Source organism: Bos javanicus, chromosome 1 (assembly GCF_032452875.1).
Source record: "Bos javanicus breed banteng chromosome 1, ARS-OSU_banteng_1.0, whole genome shotgun sequence".
NCBI classification, from domain to species: domain Eukaryota; kingdom Metazoa; phylum Chordata; class Mammalia; order Artiodactyla; family Bovidae; genus Bos; species Bos javanicus.
The window spans coordinates 107,686,289-107,701,739 of NC_083868.1; the positions used below are offsets into that span (position 1 = coordinate 107,686,289).

A 15,451-nucleotide genomic window follows, 5' to 3' on the forward strand; every position below is an offset into this window, starting at 1 on the left:
GAATAAATGGAGGGAATGGAAAATTTAACCCAGATCTGCTCAGTTCCAGCTCCAATGGATCTTTCCATTTTACTGGAAAGTCCCTCACAGAAATGCCCCGTTTAATGGTGAGGAAACCGAGGCACAGGTAAAATAAATCGCTCAAGAGATGTCCTCTAGTTGATGTGTGATTGAGGGTCAATATGTGAAATGTTCAGGAAGCCACATCTTTTTTCCTTTTAACACTTTGATTTAGCTTATAAAAGATCACAGTATGTTACTTTTAGAGATTTTCCAGCTTTGGGGATGAGACTTTGTTTTTCTTGGCAGTGTTCATATTTGAAAGCAGTATATTCGACACTGCTTTCTGGATTTAACTTGAAACAAATGAAGTAAAATTATACTCACACTCCCTGCTCTCTTCCAAATTATGAACTCAAAATTTAACTTTCTGCTCAGGACATCAGCTTTTCGGCAAGCTATAATTCTCACTTTGCCCAGCCATCACAAGTGAGAAAAGAGGAACTCTTGCACTAACAAATCCCTGTTGATAAAACAAACCTTTTTTTCATGGACGTTCTGTCTTTAGAAAACAAGTAGATAGAGCACTTGTTAGTTAATAATAAAACAAATTCTTCAGTGACTACTCAGATGAATGAATATTTTTTAGAGGCATGGGGTATGTAAGGAATTTTAATCCAGCCTCCGGGTTCACTCCCCCACACAACAACTGTAGAGAAACCACTGGCCTCTGAATGATGAATGGCCTCAGACTCAACCAGGAGGGAAGACAAGCCCAATCCTATCATTTGGCATCACTCTTTCTAAAAATTCCTGGGTGGACTTCTATTTTGGCTGTAGCTGACGAATGGGCTCAGTTAAAGAGCTTTGCATACATTGTAAAATGACCATCAAGTGTTTCTCCTTTTATGCCATCCCGTCTCTTTTCACCCTATCCACAAAATCCCAACCCCAATCCCCAAATACATCTCAGCCTCTCACAGACACACTTCTACTAGCACATCTCTAGCTGTTAAAAAGTTCTATTCATTAATTTCAAATTAATATCTTAGGGGGCTCCAGGCCATGGGAGAAAAGAAATCAGGAAACTGAGTTAGTAAATGACAGAGCAGTAAGCAGCTTAAATGAGACTTCTTGCAGCTCTTTGCCTGTGGATGACACAGAATTTCTGAGCTTAGAAAAGCTCTTTTCTCTGCAGGTGGTACTGTGGGGATACCGGAGATGCGGTTCCACGATCATAGATCACAGTCTTATCCATTTGTTTTAGTCTCTACTGCAATACTCCACACAGGCATCCCCACCCCCGCCCGTGATCTGTGCAGTCAAATCCTACTTGCTAATCAGCCAGGCTGAATGAAGGGTTAAGGCTGCAGCCTTCCATGCCAGCAGACGCTGCAAACATTTCACGTTCACTTTCTACAGTCAACCCTGTAGCTCCATCTCCTGTAAAGCCTTCAGCATTTGCAGAAGTATTATTTCCTCTCACCTCTGTCTGGCTTAGACTTGCAGCTGACCAGGTTCTATAGCTTAGAAGTCCAAACTCATCCCTGCAGGGTCTTACCTAGAGTCTGTCCCTCCTCCCCTGCTTGGTCCTGGAAAGCCTCAGGGCCTCCAGTAACCTTGATGCCGCCTCCCCACTGGAAGTTGAAAGCATCCTCCTTGGCTGCATTACTGCACATTTTCCTAGTAAGCTTTTTTTTTTCCCTTCAGCTCAAACTTCTTCAAACAACACCATTTCTATTGACCCTGAATTTCTCTAGCCCTCTGTAAGGGCATTTCCAACTGGGTAGGCCAGAAGAGAGACTGTAGAGGGCAAATTGGGGAAAGAAGGTTTGGAAACTCACCTGCACAGCTGCGAGGAGAGGAGCAGACACAGGATGGGGCTGCCTGCAAACTTCCCAGGGACCATCTGCAGCCAAATCTCTTGGCCTTAAAGCGACAGGGCGCTTTTCACCATATAAGGAAAACAGTTTCACTTGTCTGCTTTGGGACCCGTTTGGGCAAAGCAGCTCCTTTGCTGGACATTGCGGAGGCTTAAACCAACTGGGAAAATCTGGAGCCTGTCAGTTCAAGAGGATCGGTACATAGTAAGCAGCTTGAAAACTGCTGGATAAGGTACACGAACGGTATTTGACAGGCCATTTTGAAGACTGGAAAACCCTTTACCTGGGGCTTGCGCCCTACAGAAAGGGTTTACCTTGACTGGGAAGTCTGCCTCAGCGACAGGAAAAGGGCTCTGCTCCTATTTCAAGTTTGGCTTCCTGGAAACAAACCAATGATCTTGCTCATCTCAAAAAGAAGAGGCAGTTGCTCCTCGCTTCCTTCAACACTCAGAAGAGGACAGCAAAGTAGCGGGGCTTGTGGTTGGAGATTTTGGTTGTTTCAGATACTTTAGCAGTGCTTCCTTCAAAATGAGGGAAATGGAGATGATTTTGTTATTTCAGCTCAGCTGGCAGAGGCCCTTCCTAAACAGACACACATACATACAGATCTTGACCAAGGACACCTCCACTCATGAGCACCCCTTTCAGGCCCCCTTGGCTGAAGCCCACAGCTGAAGTCTGAGGAACGCTTTTATCTTAACCGAAAGGGATAAGAATGTGTCTTAGCAAGAGCAAACATTTTCTGTTTGGTACAGAAAATGTTTGAGGTGTATTAAAAGAAATTATAAAATGTTAGATTCTGAGGAAAAAAGTGGAGCTTAATTTAGTTATCACTTGGATGGTCACACATTTTTCTCTTTTTTCCTTCCTTTTTGCTTAATATATTTAATTAATTATTACTTTTTAATTGAAGTATAGTTGATTTACAGTATTATGTTGGTTTGAGGTATAAAACATATAAGATATATGTATGTGTGTGTGTGTGTGTGTGTGTGTTTACGTGGAGGGGGAAATGGCAACCCATTCCAATATCCTTGCCTGGGAAATCCCATGGACAAAGGAGCCTGGCGGGCTCCATGGGGTCACAAGGGTTGAACACAATTTAGCGACTAAACCACAATATATATATCTGTATGTATATACATACAGATGTATATGTATGTGTGTGTGTGTGTGTTAGGTGCTCAGTCGTGTCTGACTCTTTGTGACCCCATGGACTGTAGCCCACCAGCCTCCTCTCTGTCCGTGGAGTTCTCCCGGCAAGAATACTGGAGTGGGTTGCCATGCCCTTTTCCAGGGATTGAATCTGGGTCTCCCACATTGCAAGCAGCAGATTCTTTACTGTCTGAGTCACCAGGGAAGCTCATATATGTGTGTGTGTATATATATATATTCTTTTTCCTTATAGGTTTTTACAAAATACTGACTTTAGTTCCCTGTGCTATACAGTACGTCCTCGTTGGTTTTATATATATTAGTGAGTATATGTTAATCTCATCCTCCACTTTGGTAACCATAAGTTTGTTTTCTATGTCTGTGAGTCTGCTTCTGTTTTGTATATAAGTGCACTTGTATCATTACATACCCCCACCTCCCCAACACACATGCTTTTTCTTCACTGAAACTAAATATTGTTTCTTTATTGCCAGCTGACTATGCCTAATACTTGGTATCTGTATCATAGATTTTGGATTAAAAAATATATATGTAATTTGGCCCTGGATTCTATAGTCTCATGCTGCTGCTGCTGCTAAGTCACTTCAGTCGTGTCCGACTCTGTGCGACCCCACAGACGGCAGCCCACCAGGCTCCGCCGTCCGTGGGATTCTCCAGGCAAGAACACTGGAGTCGGTTGCCATTTCCTTCTCCAATGCATGAAAGTGAAAAGTGAAAGTGAAGTCATTCAGTCCTGTCCAAATCTTCAAGACCCCATGGACTGCAGCCTACCAGGTTCCTCCGTCCATGGGATTTTCCAGGCAAGAGTACTGGAGTGGGGTGCCATTGCCTTCTCATACTACCTTCATATTTCACTTTCTTCCATAGATTTTGAGTCTTTAAGGACAAAGGTCACTTCATATCCTTCCATACTCTGCTTAATACCTAGCATGGAACAAGCATAGAGCAGGCGGGGAAATACTTGTTGGATTAAATCAGTTGACTAGGACCCAGGGTTTTATATAATGTTTTATGAATATATATATAGTTTTATGAATAAAATGTGTTTTTATAAGATTATTGTTGTTAAATAAAGCCATGATTTCTTTTCTTGGCTTTTATATCAACTAGTATTTGTTTTCCATGCCATCACATTTTCTTCAAGGGGAAAGGTTAAAGGAATTTCTTTGAAAGTAATCATTGTGATAAACTCTTTGACCTAGCAATCTATTCTTAGAAAATTAATCTAAGGAAATAATTAAACAGAAGCAAAACATCTGATAAGTAGAGATGTTCATTATATTGCTGTCTGCAATAGCAAAAGCAAGAGATGACCTGAAGACTCCAAAGTCATTTACCTTGATACATCAATAACAATAGTTCACATTTAATGATTGCTTACCACGTACCAGGCACTGTTCTAAGCACTTTAAGAAAATTAATTCCTTTAATCATGACAAACCCATGTGGTTGGAGTTGTCATCAACCCCATTTTACAGACCAGAAAACTAAGGCACAGATGTTAATAAGCTTACATTTGAATTGAGGTGCTTTGGCACTAGCATTTAGACTAGCATCATCCTAAACTCAAGGAGGGCACGGTAATCCAATCCAGTGTTCTTGCCTGGAGAATCCCATGGACAGAGGAGCCTGGCAGGCTACAGGGCATGGTATCACGAAGAGTCAGACACGACTGAAGTGACTGAGAACACACGCACTCATCCTATGCTCTCATCAGGACTCATTGCGCATAATAGGCATCGAGGATAGACAGAGTAATAAAATTAATCAAATGGCCTTCACATAGTCATTAAAAATAATAATTATGAAAGCTCTATACAAACTTGGAAACATGCTTATGATATAAAGTTAACTGAAGCAGAAGATAAAATACCTATGATTGTAACTAGTGTTAACTGTCTCTAAGAAATGGATGGCCTTATGCAAAAGAGAAAACAGTTATATAATAGTTTTTGGACTATGATATGATTTCTCTAAAATTGTCTTAAATGTTATTTATGGTTTTCATTTTTAAATTGATAAGAATTAATACTTGCTGCAAATACATTGACCTTGGCATTCTTTTGTCTCTAAGCCCATCTAAACGATGCTATCAGCCTAGATTAGTGAGTGTCAAGAGGTTCTTTTGGTGGTGCTATTATCCCAGGGGAGCTATGTCGCATCCCCACACTACTGTTCAGTCACCCTTGAATTGACTGTACATCATATTTTTCAATGTCCATTTTCACCTAGTGTCTTATGATTTGTGGACCTGCCCTGGTGGCTCAGTGGTAAAGAATCTGCCTGCCAATGCAGGAGATATGGGTTCGATCCTTGGTTGGGGAGATCCTCTGGAGAAGGAAATGGCAACCCGCTCCAGTATTCTTGCCTGGAGAATCCCATGGATGGAGGAACCTGGCAGGCTACAGTTCATGAGGTCTCAAAAGAGTCGAAACGACCTAGCAACTAAACAACAACAAGGATAAAGCTTTATGTGATAGTGTTGTTCAGGAAAGAAGTATAACCTACATTTTTCCTTATGTAGGAAGGCTTCCAGTGAGGGATTCTAAATCTGATAATATTTATCAGTAAACAAACAGATATGTCTTAGAAGATGGGCTTATTCTAGGATTAAAGAGGGCAACTTGGTGTAAATTAACCAGCAATTAAGATATTATATGTATTGCTTGAAGCCGTTGAGGGTTGTATGAAATGAATATATTTATACCTTATAAGGTGCTGCAAAATCAAACAAGTTAAGCTCTAAAAAACAAACTGAAAACTTGCTTCAGGAGGCATTAATATTTTTATAGTTTTGACCCGGTAATCATACTTTCTTTTCTAAAATTGAAAGTGAAACTCTCATTTGTGTCTGACTTTTTGGACCCAATGGACTATACAGTCCATGGAATTCTTCAGGACAGAGTACTGGAGTGGGTAACCTTTCTCTTCTTCAAGGGATCTTCCCTAGAAGATCTTCGGGATCGAACCCAGCTCTCCTGCATTGCAGGCGGATTCTTTACCAGCTGAGTCACAAGGGAACCCAAGAATACTGGAGTGGGTAGCCTATCCCTTCTCCAGGGATCTTCCCAACCCAGGAATCGAACCAAGGGTCTCCTGTACTGCAGGCACATTCTTTACCAACTGAGCTATCAGGGAAGCCCTTTCTGAAATTAGGTCAGAGATATTCTCTCATGGGAGAAGGGAAAAGAAAGGGGGAGGAGGGACTTCTCTGGTGGTCTAGTGGCTAAGACTCCGAGCTCCCAAAGCAGGTGGCCCAGGTTTGATCCCTGATTAGGGTACTAGATCACACATACCACAACTAAGACCCAAAGCAGGCAAATAAATAAAAATTTTTTTTAAAAAAAGGAAAGGGACAAGAGACCATGTGATTCCAAAATTCCAAATGAATGTGTAAATAAAGATTTAATAAACTTAATAACATGCCTAAAGGAAAGTAAAAGTTTTTTTCCTAATAAAATGCTAATAATATAAACTAAAATTTCATAAAGCTGTAGATTGAGCAAATTTATTTAATATTCTTTTCAGCTAAATACATATCACATAATATTAATAGTATGTTACCCCTTTTGGAAAAGAAAAAGCAAGTGTAACAAAATCCAAACAAACAAAATAAACTAAACAACAGGTTGAGTAGTAGGTATTAATCCATCTGTGGTCACAGATGCTTTGCACATGATGGTTAGAAGCATCAGTAAAGAATATAATTTTTCATGCATTATCTTTATGTTCAAGCTTAAGGTGAAGCTTATTCTTAGGAATATCAAAATTATGTGTTTTTTTTAATTTACATTTATTTTACAGTTTTATATTTGTTTTTCTAAAAATATGTGTAGATGCTGATTGTAAAAGTGAAAAGGGAACATTCCTGCTAAGTCCCTTATGGTTTGTTTGAGCTTTTTTTTTCTCTTCTGAATATATAAATGAATATTATTGATGTTTGGGGTGTACATTCCAGCCCCTTGTGAGTTACCATGCTCCTTCTGAAGGTGGGAATTTACTCATTCTTTAACAAAATTTGATGAAAGTCTACAGTATCCTGGGCTTAATGCTGAACCCTGGGGATGCAGCTGTGACAGAATGGGCAAAGTCTCAACAATCATGAAGCTTACAGTCCCAGGGTGAGAGAGACCAATAAAGAAATAAAGGAGAAAATGTCAGGCAGTGATTAACTCCTTGATGAAAATACAATATGTGAAGGAGATAACTGTGTTGCTTAGAAAGATTTTCTGAATTCTTGACTTTGAAGCTGATATCTTTCTTCTTAGTTCCTGTAGCACTCTACCTTGCAAATGGTTGGTAATCAATATTATAGAATCCTGTATTTATTTTTAAAACGTGACAAAAATTTCTATTTTATAACTTCATTGGTTCAGAGAGTAGAATTTATTTTTTAATCTCCAAATCAGATGGCATTCTCAATGGCTTTTTTTTTTTTTTAAGATTTTTTTTTGATGTGGACCATTTTAAAGTCTTTATTAAACGTGCTACAGTATTGTTTCTTTTTTTTTTTTTTTAATGTAACATTTGTTTAATTTTAAAAAGAAGGCATTGGCAACTCCCAGCAGATTGTTCTAAAGGAATTCCATCAGCTTCTTCTAGTCATGCTACAATTTAAAGCAATCATTCTCAAAGTGCAGCCGGGGTCAACAAGAGCCGCATCTCTTGGAAAAGCCTTTGAAATGCAAATTCTTGGGTCTGACCTCAGCCTACCAAAGATATTGTGGGACTTGCCTGGCTGTTCCCCCAGTGGTTAAGACTTCACCTTCCAATGCAGAAGGTGCAGGTTCAATCCCTGGTCGGGGAGTTAAGATCTCAATGGCCTTTTAATGTAAGCTTCCTCTTCTATGTTTCTGGTATATTCAGCTGTCATTTATACTAGTTACAGAAGAGTAAATGCAAAAAAAAAAAAGTCAAATTCTGGCCAAGAAACATCTGCTAAATAGTTGGCATTATTCTTAAATGGCCTTCTCTTCAAGCCATTTTGGAAACTCCCTAGTTGTGCTTCTGTAAAGGGTTGCACCTGGGGAATGGCACGGAGGCTTTTATGAGGAGTGCTATTACAGGCTTCTCGCCAGGGCTGAGAGAGGAGAGGCTGTAGCAAGCTCTATTTTATGGTACAGTGAGGTTAGCCATTTACTGTTCCCATAAGCTATTTCACTTGCAATAAAGGTCAATGGGCCTTTTTAGGAAGGAGAGCTAGGCCCCTGTCTAAAATGGCCATCTTCTTTGACAGTCAAAAAGGCTGCTTTAGATTCTTCTGGAAAGTGGCAGGATGTTTATTTAGCTGGGAGAGTGGTTCAATATGACCAGCTGATGAGCAAGGCAATAAGAATTCACCGACTTCAGGGGGGAAGATTTAAATTCTAAGGTAGCTTGACCGCAAAGCTAAGCAAGGCGTGGCTCACTGAGGTCTGGTTGCTACCTTGACACGTGAACTCTGCCAAGAAATACATTTCTTGCTTGGCACTCTCTATCCTTGGACTTTCTGGGAAGCTTATGTCATAAATTACCATGGTTTGCAACCCTTGGCATCTTCAAGTCCAGTCCGGCAGAAGCAGTTCCATTAACAGTGTATTTTTCTTTCCTTCTTGATAGTTTTAAAGAAAAAAATCAAATTGGGTGGGTGTTTCTTTAAATATAGGGTAGGATACTGGGCTGCTATGCTTTTGTTCACTATCTCCTAAAGAAATTTTGAAAAACTATGCACCCTCCTTCAGTTTTATGTTGTAATGTAAAACATTTTATCAAAACCTTGAATAGTAGCAAAGGGTATAATTTATGGTCTGTTGTCAATACTGGCTTTTTCAGAGTGATGTGTGTGTGTGTGTGTGTGTGTGTGTGTGTGTGTGGTGTGTGTGTGTGTGCATGTGCGCTCAGTCCTGTTTGACTTTTTACTATGCCATGGACTCTAGCCTGCCAGGCTCCTCTGTCCATGGGATTCTCCAGACAAGAATACTGGAGTAGATTGCCATTTTCTCCTCCAGGGCATCTTTCCAACCGAGGGATCGAACCCACATCTTCTGTGTCTCCTGCACTGCGGGCAGATTCTTTACCACTGAGCTGTCCAGGAAGCCCTTTAAAGTGATATTTACTTAACTTGTTATAACTCCAAGAGAATGTAAATACTATAGCAAATTGATATCCACTATCATCCACTGAGTAATAGTTGCAAGTTTATATCTTTTTGTTTTCTCCTTTTATTTTTATTTCTATTCATTTCCATAATTGTATCCTAATAAAATGTATTTTTGTGGTTAAGACTATTTATTTAACTATTTCATGCACATAACAGTGCATGTGTGCTCAGTCTTGTCCAACTCTTTGTGAGCCCATGGACTCTAGCCTGCCAGGCTTCTCTCTCCATGAGATTTTTCAGGCAAGAATACTGGAATGGGTTGCCATTTCCTACTCTAGGGGATCTTCCTGAGCCAGGGATTGAACCCACATCTCTTGTGTCTCCTGCATTGGCAGGTGTATTCTTTATCAACTGTATCACCATACTTCTGTATACAAATAAAGTAAAATTAAAGCTTCTTTAATAATCTGTAGTCACAAGATCTGTTAAAACAAATCATCTGGATTAAGTTATCATGACAGTCATTACTGGAAATACCTGTAGCAGAGACAATGGGTGTTCACCACATCCTTTTCTCTTTTTGGAGGTACAGGAAGTTTATATTTCTTAGTTTCCCATTGGAAGTGTGAACAGAAATGATGTATCGTTTCCTATTCTAGTTAATAGTGAGTTGAGCTCTATTTCTTTCTCTCTCTTTCCCTTTCTGTGTCTCCTTCAGTTTCCCTGTTGGAATCCTAAAACTCTGAGATGGCAAAGATGAGAGATGGAAGCATAATTATCTAGGGCCCCCTTTGAAGAGAATCCTCAAAGAGCCTCCTTGTCTGAACTGGACTGTGATATAAAAATTAGTAATATGCTTTTGGTGTGTTAAGCCATTGAAGTTTTAGGTATATTGGTTACTAAGGTAGCTTACACTATCCTGATTAACATATGCCATAACTGATCAAAACAACATGGATATATTATAACTTTTGATAGTTCATTATTAAGAAAAATAATTTTTACTTTTTAAAATGCATCTCAATAAAAACACCAAGAAAGCTTGTTCATGTAGATGGAAGTAGAGGTAGTTATAGCATGTCTCCCAATTGAATTATATGCATGTCTTAGTGCAAATCACCATAATGAGATTTTGTAAAATGAGAGAAACACTACAGGAAAGTTGAAATAGGAAAGGATTTCTTAGGCGGTCAATTTAAGGAACAAGTTATATAAAATGTAAAGATCTGGAACTTAACTCCTTTAAAAATCTCTGTATCTATATACCCCTTTGAAAGTCTCTATGAGTGTTCAGCGACACCTGTAGTCCACATTTAAGACACGTCTAGGAAAGAGGAAGAAGAGTCAAGGGTGGAGTGTCCCCTGACCTGATCCTCTTTTGGCTGCTGACCTTCACCCAAATCCTTGGTCTATCTTTTTCTACTCTTCCTTATGACTCCCACTAGCTCACAATGAAAAATATCCTGATGAAGATTAAAGTCTGTAACATGCAGAGAGTTATTTTAAATCGAAAAGAAAAATATGATTACTTCAGAAAAAAATGGGCAAATGATCACAAATGTCAATTCACAAAAGAAGAAATACAAAATCCTAATACCCACAGAAAACAATAAAGCCCACTTGGAATTCATAAATATGCAACATAAAACAATGAGATACCATTTTGGAAATACAATTGGAAAAACTAACCTTTAGTGATGGTTGGGAAGAGAATAACTTCTAGAGAGCCATTTGGCAATACATGTCAAAACTTTTAAAAATACATATAAAGTTGACTAACAGCCCACTTCTGAACATTATTCTAAGAAATAATCATGAATAGGTTAAAAGAAAAAAGATTCAGCCTTGAGCTTTACCACAGATTTTTTAGCCAAGGTTCTTTTAGTCACAAGTATTAGGTTGCAAGGCATCTTTCATTTGAAATGCCTATTCTCTATTTTCTGGTTCTCTTAGTTAAAATTCTTGATTGATTTAGACTGATTACTTGCTGAGTGCCAATTGATTGGCTGACTTCATCCAATCAACCATCATTTGTCTGGGAAGAGAAGTGTCATAGGATACACAGAGTTACTTCTTCTAGGGGCTATTTGTGGAGTGAGGGCTAGGAGCTCCATGCTCCATAAGAGACAGGGAATGAAATCAGCATAACCTATCTAGAATGGTGAAGAAAAGGAATCACTTAAAAGCCCAGCCCAGGATATGAAGTGAACTGTGACACTATGCAGTGAGATGATCATCAGAACTGTTCTTACAGAAGACTATTCCAAAAGACATAGAAATATATTTCTGATATAGAAGTTAAATAAGCAGGGTGACAATATACAGCCCTCATGTACTCCTTTTCTGATTTGGAACCAGTCTATTGTTCCATGGCCAGTTCTAACTGTTGCTTCCTGACCTGCATACAAATTTCTCAAGAGGCAGGTCAGGTGGTCTGGTATTTCCATCTCTTGAAGAATTTTCCACAGTTTACTGTGATCCACACAGTCAAAGGCTTTGGAGTAGTCAATAAAGCATAAATAGATGTTCTTCTGAAACTCTCTTGCTTTTCGATGATCTAACAGATGTTGGTAATTTGATCTCGGGTTCTTCTGCCTTTTCTGAAACCAGGTTGAACATCAGGAAGTTCACGGTGCACATATTGCTGAAGCCTGGCTTGGAGAATTTTGAGCATTACTTTACTAGCGTGTGAGATGAGTGCAATTGTGCGGTAGTTTGAGCATTCTTTGGCATTGCCTTTCTTTGGGATTGGAATGAAAACTGACCTTTTCCAGTCCTGGGGCCACTGCTGAGTTTTCCAAATTTGCTGGCATATTGAGGGCAGCACTTTCACAACATCATCTTTCAGAATTTGAAATAGCTCAACTGGAATTCCATCACCTCCACTAGCTTAGCTCATAGTGATGCTTCCTAAGGCTCACTTGACTTCACATTCCAGGATGTCTGGCTCTAGGTGAGTGATCACACCATCGTGATTATCTGGGTCATGGAGATCTTTTTTGTATAGTTCTTCTGTGTATTCTTGCCACCTCTTCTTAATATCTTCTGCTTCTGTTAGGTCCATACTATTTCTGTCCTGGAGTAACAGGCAAATTTGGCTTTGGAATATGGAATGAAGCTGGGCAAAGGCTAATAGAGTTTTGCCAAGAAAACGCAAACACCCTCTTCCAACAACACAAGAGAAGACTCTACACATGGACATCACCAGATGGTCAACACCAAAATCAGATTGATTATATTCTTTGCAGCCAAAGATGGAGAAGCTCTATACAGTCAGCAAAAACAAGACTGGGAGTTGACTGTGGCTCAGATCATGAACTCCTTATTGCCAAATTCAGACTTAAATTGAAGAAAGTAGGGAAAACCACTAGACCATTCAGGTATGACCTAAATCAAATCCTTTGTGATTATACAGTGGAAGTGAGAAATAGATTTAAGGGACTAGATCTGATAGATAGAGTGCCTGATGAACTATGGACGGAGGTTCGTGACATTGTAGAGGAGACAGGGATCAAGACCATCCCCGTGGAAGAGAAATGCAAAAAAGCAAAATGACTGTCTGAGGAGGCCTTACAAATAGCTGTGAAAAGAAGAGAAGTGAAAAGCAAAGGAGAAAAGGAAAGATATAAGCATCTGAATGCAGAGTTCCAAAGAATAGCAAGAAGAGATAAGAAAGCCTTCCTCAGTGATCAATGCAAAGAAATAGAGGAAAACAACAGAATGGGAAAGACTAGAGATCTCTTCAAGAAAATTAGAGCTACCAAGGGAACATTTCATGCAAAGATGGGCTCGATAAAGGACAAAATTCATGGTAAAGGACTGAATGTCTGTGTCATCTATCCTGCCCTCCCCCTCATTCTAATATTGAAACCCTAACTCCCAATGTGATGGTATTTGGAAGTGGGATCTTTGGCAAGTAATTGGGTTTAGATGAGGTCAAGAGGGTGGGGTCCCCCAGATGGAATTAGTGCTCTTAGAAGAAGAGGAAGAAACTAGAGTCTTCTCATCCTCCACCACGTGAAGATACAGCAAGAAGGGAGTTATTTGCAAACCAGGAAGAGGGCTCTCACCAGACACTGGAACCTGGGTCTTGGACTCCCCAGCCTCTAGAACTGTGAGAAACATCAATAAATATTTGTTGTTTAAGTCAGTCTATGGTGTTTTGTTAGAGTGGCCTGAAATAACTGAGAGATAATGGATATATATCAAAACTACAGTGGTAGAAATATTTGGATGGTGGGATTACTGATTATTCCTTTTCTAAAAGAGAGTTTATTTTTATTAAAAAAAATTTTGGCCATGCCCTGAAGCATGTGGGATCTTAGTTCCCAGACCAGGGATTGAACCTGTGCCCCCTGCTTTGGAAGCACAGAGTCTTAACCACTGGACTGCCAGAGATGTCCCAGTGATTATTTCTTATCTTTATGAAACTGGTTTTTCTAAATTAATTAGTTAACATTTAAAAGTATTTTAATAGAAAGACATTAAGTTTTAGAGGTAGTTCTCCAATCTCTTAAGAGAATTGGAAAGAAACGAATTAGAATCTAAATTCTGGATGAGCAAAGGTCAAGGATTCAGACAAGAAGCTGCAAAACATTTACCTGATTCCTGGTACACTGCACATACACAGGCTTTGTTCATGAGCAACAGCAGATCCTAACGGCTGGAACTGCCAGAGGAAGAGATGCTACTGAAAGGACCACCTCCACTGCTCTTTCTGGTCCCCACTTTCCTCCAGGAGCATGGATGTGAACTCTAAGGCCCTTCAGTTGTACTGTATGATTTTACATATGAAGACATGTAAAATGGAAAAGAGAACTAGACCCAGAAATAGAAGCCCCAGATCTAGTCTGATTGTTCGCTAGTTGGGTTAACTTAATGAAGCTACTAAACCTCCTTGAGCCTCCTCGTAGACAATAATAAGAAATCCACTTTCCTTCTATACTTCTTGTAACAACTGAATGAGATAATATGTGAAGGTGCTTGAAAAAAATGATATGATACAAACGTGCACATTCATATATACACAAAATGTGTTTATTACAAATGTCTACATGTATATATTACACAGCTGTGGATATAATAATCAGAAGCTTAGTTCCCTGACTTGACCTTGACTGAGTGTAAATAAAATGACAGATCACTGTGGACTTGATGAGATGCCTTGAGAAGGAAATGTTCTGTTGATCCAAATATTTTGAGAAGTGTTGGTTATTACTCTTTTCCATAAGACAGAAAAGAAAAAGTTAGAGAATATTTACTTTCTGGTGAAAAGAAGAGCACAATAAATAAGGACTATTGTTGAAAGTCAACCTAGGGGAACAAAGGTCTTATTTAAATTTAAGTATTTGCCTACAGTGTTTCAGAAAATAATAAATGATAGTTCCTTTCTTTTCATGTTTACTGAGAAGACACACTAAGGTTTTTAAATATTAGCAGTGAAAGTGAAAGTCGCTCAGTCACGTCCGACTTTTTGTGACCCCATGGACTGTATAGTCCATGGAATTGTTCAGGTCAGAATATTGGAGTGGGTACCCTTTCCCTTCTCCAGGGGATCTTCTCAACCCAGGGATTGAACCCATGTCTTGAACATTACAGATGGATTCTTTACCAACTGAGTCACAAGGGAAGCCCAAGAATACTGGAGTGGATAGCCTATCCCTTCTCCAGAGGATCTTCCTGCCCAGGAATCGAACCGGAGTCTCCTGCATCGCAGGTGTATTCTTTACCAACTGAGCTATCAGGGAAAAATATTAGCAATAAATACAATTTCCTATACCATACATGTTTTACAAGCTTTGTGGCAATCTCAGACTTTGTGGTTAATGGTTAAATGTTAGCAATATTAGCAATAAATATGACCATTAACCACAAAGTCTGAGGTTACCACAAAGCTTGTAAAACATGTATGGTATAGGAAATTATATTTGTTTACTTGGCTATAAAATATGTTATAGGAAATTATATTTGTTCCCAGACTGAATATGAACTCTTTGCTGTGGATAGTAAGCTCATTCTTCAGTCATCAGACTTACCAGCCCAATTAAACCCTAGATATATGTTGGATAGATTCTCACATGAGTCCAGACGCTTCAAACCCTTGAGCTTTCTCTTGGTAGATCATCTGAAACAAATGTGATTCTGAGAGAGTCAACTTCGAATACGATGAAGTCTGATTTATTTCACAATGCTATCTGAAATTACATCTGTGGAGTGACAGTGGGAAGTGAGGGGAGAAAAACAAACTTCTACTGTATGAACCTGTGTGTTGAAATATTGTTTGTTTAAGCATTTACTACATTTGTAACAGTAA

General features: G+C 39.2%; 1 protein-coding gene across 1 annotated transcript in view; it reads right to left on the minus strand.

The window, feature by feature from the left end:
- Nucleotides 1-1,901, minus strand: part of SCHIP1 (schwannomin interacting protein 1) — a 180,131-nt gene extending 178,230 nt beyond the window's left edge. Inside the window, exon 1 of the mRNA XM_061417359.1 lies at nucleotides 1,845-1,901. The gene's annotated coding sequence lies outside the window, so the exon portion shown is untranslated. The remainder of the gene's footprint in view (nucleotides 1-1,844) is intronic.
- Between the last annotated feature and the right edge of the window lie 13,550 nt (nucleotides 1,902-15,451).